The sequence below is a fragment of the Microtus ochrogaster genome, linkage group LG8 (assembly GCF_000317375.1).
Source record: "Microtus ochrogaster isolate Prairie Vole_2 linkage group LG8, MicOch1.0, whole genome shotgun sequence".
Taxonomy (NCBI): domain Eukaryota; kingdom Metazoa; phylum Chordata; class Mammalia; order Rodentia; family Cricetidae; genus Microtus; species Microtus ochrogaster.
Genome location: NC_022033.1, coordinates 12,492,726 through 12,498,885, shown reverse-complemented (window position 1 = coordinate 12,498,885; position 6,160 = coordinate 12,492,726). Strand labels below are relative to the sequence as shown.

The 6,160-nt window shown below is 40.6% G+C and overlaps 1 protein-coding gene across 1 annotated transcript in view; it reads left to right on the top strand.

Annotated features, from left to right (window-relative positions):
- The window catches only part of Ncoa3 (nuclear receptor coactivator 3), an 88,451-nt gene that overhangs the window by 29,468 nt on the left and 52,823 nt on the right, over positions 1-6,160 (top strand). The gene's annotated exons all lie outside the window — the stretch shown is intronic.

Here is a 6,160-nt window from a genome sequence, read left to right as displayed (position 1 = left end):
AGGATATTTTCAAGCATAAAATGATGTCTCTTTTCTTTTCTTTTCTTTTCTTTTCTTTTCTTTTCTTTTCTTTTCTTTTCTTTTCTTTTCTTTTCTTTTCTTTTTTTTTGGCTAGTTTCACATTGAAGTCAGCTCAGGCTGGCTTCAAACTCCCAGGAGTTTGAAATTTCTGAGTTAGACATGGATAACAATCCTTTGAATGTGTGCGAGTGATGTTTAGTTTATTGAAGGTACAAATGCTCTGCAACATCTGTGTCTTCTTTGTAATTAGGCTGATGAAAAACGTAGCTTTTTTTGTTTTTTGTTTTCAAATAAGCAAAATCTGGGGGAAGGAGTGGGCTACTTAGAGAAATCTTTCACAAAGCCTTACAAGGGATTGAGCCAATAATTTCAACTGACCCAGCTCACCCAGACAGCAAACAGTATTATAAACACCATTGTTTACTCATAGTGTTGCCGTGTTCAACAGTTTTGGTGGCTATTCATTTAAGAAGAATGTTTTCAACTTCAGTGTTTGCTGTTTTCTGCAAAGATACACCTGCATTGTACTGGATGGGGGACATAGAAGAGAACATAACAAGATTACAGTTAAGTATTAGTTCAGTTCTAAGAGGCGAGTACTGGGAAGTCCAAGGAAAGTAATGGTAATTGTTACATTGTTCTGTCTCTTTTTCTTTTTTATTGTTTTATTGAGCTGTACATTTTCCTCCACCCCCTTTCTACCCAGGCGCATAGCTTTTCAGGACAATTTTGGTAGTGATGTGAAAAATTGTGAAGTTGTTCAGTATCTGGTTGGTGTTGAGTTTCTGCTGACTTCCGGGAAGCACCCCTGGAAGGAACTGTGGGCACAGTGTCATCAGAATACTAAGTGTGGCAGGGCTTGGTGTGTGTAAACAGTCAGGAGTGCACTTTTATGTTTGGGGTTTGGAGTCAGCCTCTTGTGTTTTCTTCATTAAGTGTATGCTGGAAGACAATGTCTCTTCCCCACTCCAGGGTCCTCTGCCATTGTGTGGCCCTTCTTTCTGTCCTTTGATGCTATATGTATCCCAAGGCTAGCATCTTACTGTCTGGCACCCTGCCTCAGGCTTCTTAACCATTCCTGGCTGATTGAAAGAACAGTAAACAGTACTGATTGTATAGAAAAAAATTTAAGCTTGTATCTTTCAAAATCAAATAAATTAGATTCTTACTTTGCCCATTCAGCAAATAAAATTAAATCAAAATAATTTTTGCCAGACCTGATGTGTTGCTGTGAAGATAATTTGTATCTTCTGAAGAATAAACAGGAAGGTTAATGCAGAGGCTTCTTAAAAGAAGCTGTGTCCCCCTGCCTCACTGTGGGCGTGGGTTGAGGTTTTCTGTTTTAAAAATCCTTATGCTCTATGTTGGTCCTTTTGCTAAGGATGAGGCACTTTTGTGGAAGTGTTACCATGGCGACTGCCTTCCAAGTGCTGCCTCAAGGTCACTCATCACTCTTAGCACGGAATACTCAGATTTTGTAGATCAAATAACGTTAATTATTATGTCGGCTTACTGAAGCACTCTAGAAAACATAACCAGTACTTTGAAATGTTGAATTTTAACCTGCCAGATTAGCAGTTTAGTGGCAAATCTGTAAAGTAACCATAGATCATAATATCTTGTTTTTATGAATACACAACTTGATTGCATTATAACGTCGGAACATGCATACCTCCCTTGGCATTTTTCATTCACGCGTGATAGCAAAGATGCCTTTAGTGTTTCTTTTCTCCGGTATAATGAGCTCTAAGTTACCTTTTGGTGTTCATACGAGAACCAGATGATTGTCTGTTTTTACAAACTCAATTTCAGAGCCACTTGGCTTCTATATCATGCACTCTTTGTCTCATGCTCCTGTTAATTTTTCTTGTACCCAGTTTCTAAATTGTAACCTTTTAGTTAAATATGGAGATCATGTGGCATGTATTGTTTATAAAGCCATTTCTCGGTGAAGGAAAATGCGACGAGAACTGCTCCAGACCTTGGTCTTTCTGGTGGGTCTTGTTCTGGGCAAGGGGGATCAGGGCCACGTGCTTCCATTAGTGCTCCAAGGTGACTTTGAGATCAGAGCTGGAAAGAAAGGTACAAAGGGAACAAAGAGTAAATGCTGTTCACACACCTGACTGGACTTTTAAAGCTAATTACATCCTGACTGCCTGCTGTGCTTTCAGAATTAGACTGATTCCTTCTCCCAGGGCAGTGTCATGTCATCTCTTGTGTTTGCAGAGCTGACTCTTGGTCAAGATATTTTACATTGTACGTTCAGCGATCTATAGATGGTGTTATAGATATTCTAGAGAATACCTACCTGCTAATGAGTGTCTCCTTTCTCATATTTATGAAGTGATGTGTTCTCATACAATTATTTTGCTAAGCTGGAAAAGTGGAGTTGATTTAAATCCATCTAAGCAGTTAGGGCAATGAGATGGCTAACTGGGTCAAGGCATTTGCTGCCAAGCATGACTACCTGAGCTGGATCTCCAGTACCCACATGATGGAAGGGAAAAACAGACACTCATGGCTTGTTCTGGCCTCTATGTGTGCCTTCCAGACAAACAAACAAATAGTGGAATTAAACCAAAACGAGGTAAATTGTAGTATGAGACAATATGATCTAGAAGAAAGAATATTGGACAGGCCAAGGTCTGTACTGATCCTTCACCTTTTCCTGGCTGTGGGAACCCCCTCAAGTCATTGTGCTTCATTTCCCTGTAAAGCAAGATGGTCCTCATACCCATTGTGACTTGTACCATCATTGGTTTGTGCAGTCAAGTTTGCATTGTTTTCAGTAGTGGAGAACTGCCATATATACACTGCAGAGGGCTGAGTGTTCCAAGCTGATTGTCTCATTTTTGACTGACACCTTATTTTATGTGTTCTTTGTGGTCTTAGAGAGATTTTGTTTTCTAGGTGTATTTAGGAAGGGCAAGAAAAGTCTGAGTGTGGCTAGCCATGTAGCAAATAGTGGGGCTTTTTCCTTTGGACTTACTACGTACCCCAAGCTGGACTTGAATTGGAGGAAGTTTACCAGTTTCAGAAGATTAGGATTAGCTGTAGAACTAGAATTTCCATGTCTAATATTTAGTCTATGTGTGTCTGTCTGTATGCTCATCTGTGAGGCTCTGCCACTTATGTAGTAAAATAAATGCCTTTCCATGTTGAATGGTCTTGCTGGTCCACTATTGAATAAGTGCTAATTGACACTATTGAATAAGAAACTAAAGCCAGGTGTATTGGCACATACCTTTAATCTATCACTCAGAAGGTAGAGAGGCAGGAGGATCAGAAATTCAAACTCATCCCTGTCTCCAGAATAAGCATAGTTTGAGGCCGGTATAATATAAATGAAACCCTATCATCAAACAAACAACAAACAAAGGATAAAAAGGAAAAGGCAATTTTATAGTTATACTTTCCACACTTATGTATATATGTATATATCAATTATAAGGCTTTCCAGGGTGACCTTGAACTTGTTATATAGCCTCAAACTCAACAGTTCTGCCTTAACCCCACAGAGAACTGTTATTACATGCACGTCCCCATGCTTGGCTTTCTAAATCTGTACCTATGCACTGTTATTAATTTTTAGATGCATTGGATCATTGTATGCTTATTAACATCTTTCCCAAAGGTTTCTAAAACTTATATTTGCATTTTGCATGGATATTTGTGGACCATATGCATTCAGTGCCCACAGCAGCCAGAAGAGGGTGTCGGGTCCCCTGGGACTGCAGTTACAGATGGTTTGAGGCACCATGTGGGTGCTGGCAATATGAGTTCCCTGGAAAAGCAGGCTGTGCTCGTAAACCTCCCAGCCATCTCTTCAGTCCCTAATTCTTTCCTACTTCCTCCTCCTTGTCCTCCTCTGTTTTTTTACCAGACAGGGATTTACTGTATAGCCTTGACTGTTCTGTAGACCAGGCTGGCTTCAAACTCAGAGATCTGCCTGCCTCTGCCTCCTGAGTGATGGGATTAAAGGCACCACTTCAGGAAAAAAATGTAAAATTAAATTTCTGTGCCTTTAACCCCAGCACTCAAGGCTGAAACAGGTGTATCTCTGTGAGTTTGAGGCTAGCCTGGTCTACCAAGTGAGTGGACGGGCTCCAAAGCTACAAAGAAACCCTGTTTTGAAAAACAAAACAAATCAAAAAGAAACAAATGAGTCCATACGAACTACAGGCTACATGTGAAGGTAAGGGGACAACTTTTTTGAGTTCTATCTTTCCATGATGGTCGGACCCAGATTTAACTAAGTTGTCAGGTTTGATGGCAGGTGCCTGTTCCCCACTGAGCATCTCACTTGCTGGGTACTTGCTTTAGTTGCAGCACTCCAGAAGCTGAGGCAGAGTGAGCATAAGGCCAGCTTGTACATCCTTAGTTCCTGGACAGTTGGAACACCATGTGGGACACATGAGCTTTACGGCTGCAGTTTCTGGACATGACTATATATCTTGGTCAGAAAGTAACTCACAGTAGCTAGCTTGTTTTCTTTGCATTTTATGTGTATGGGTATTATGTCTACATATATGTTTGTGTACCATTCGTGGGCAGGGCGCACTGAGGTCAGAAGAGGGCCTTAGATCCCTTGGAACTGGAGTTAAAGACCATTGTGAGCTGCCATGTGGGTGCTGGGAATGCCTGGGTTCTGGGAGAGCAGCAAGTGATAGCCCCCTCTCCAGTTCCAACTTCAGTAGCTTTCATTGACTGTTTTTATTTGTTTAAAATGCTATGACAGGACTTAGAGAATTGACTTTTTTAAAAAATCTGAGTAGATTTTGGCTCTAATTAGCTGCATAGCCAGACTGGTTTAAATCTGCTTATAATACCCTTGTTGAGCTATGCCATGTAAGACAGATGGGATTTTAGCATATCTGAGAATGTCTTCGTCAGAATGCTTCATCAGCTGCTGGAGCTGACAGGAGATTCCTTCCTAATAGGTTAATGTGTTACTACTATAATTTATAGTTTTGTAAACATCGTGTTATTGCCATATGATGGAGAATTTAAGTTTTAAATACACTTTTTTTTCTTTTTCCTTCCTAATTTATTCTTATCTGTACACTAAAGCCCCATTGGTTTGCATTTTCCTCAGCTTTCAGCATTGTTATTTTGTATGTTTGGCCAATCTGCTCAGCGTATTAGTATTTCATCACAGAAATTTGCAGTTACTAATTGCATTTGTGGTTTAGTATGTTTTCACATGTTTGCCTGTTTGTGGCACGCTGAAGACAGCTTAGGTCCTACTCTGTGGACTTTAGGGGATTATGTTTAGGTGTGAGAGCAATCACCTTTATCTGATTGATGATCCATATTGCCTTCCCTTGAGTGTGTGAGTGAGTGTGTGTGTGTGTGTGAGAGAGAGAGAGAAGGGGGGGAGGGAGGGAGGGAGGGAGGGAAGGAAGGATAATTTCAGATGTCATCCATAGAAATGTCATCTATTTCCTTTGACACAGGGCTCTTGCGGGCCTGGGACTTAGCAATTAGGCTAGCCTGGCTGGCCAGTGAGCCCTCAGATTGTGTCTTGTCTCTGCCTTCTCAGTATTGCAATTACAAGAATGTGCCACCAAGCTCACAATGTGTTTGTTTGTTTGTTTTTGGCTGTTCATTTATTTTACCTGGGTACTGGGTAGTGAGCACAGATCCTTGTCCATGCAAGGCAAGCACTTTGTTGATTGAGCCTTCCCTTCCAGCCTCATCTTTTAAAATTTAGGTTTTCATTTTCTTTTTATTTTATTTTTTTATAATTTAGTTCTTTATATTTTGCATGTGTCATTTTTCAGATACTTTTTGGGAGTGCAAGTGTTTATCTGTGCCTTGGCACATATGTGTTGGACAGTTGTGTATGTACATGAAAGCTTGCATGTCTTCCAGAGTGCCTCCTCATCTTATTTTTTGGGACAGAATTTCTCAATGAATCTGAAGCTTGATGATGGTTTGCCTAGATTGGCTGGCTGGCATTCCTCAGGGCTCCCGGTCTCAGTCTCCCCAGTGCTATGATTTAGAGTACGCTGCAGTGCCTGACTTTCTGTGATGCTGGGGTCTAACTCTGTCCTTGTGCTGGTGCAGTAGTCACTGATGGAACTGTCTTCTCAGTCCCAGACAAATCAAATAGTTTTCTCCTTTTTTTTTTTTTTTG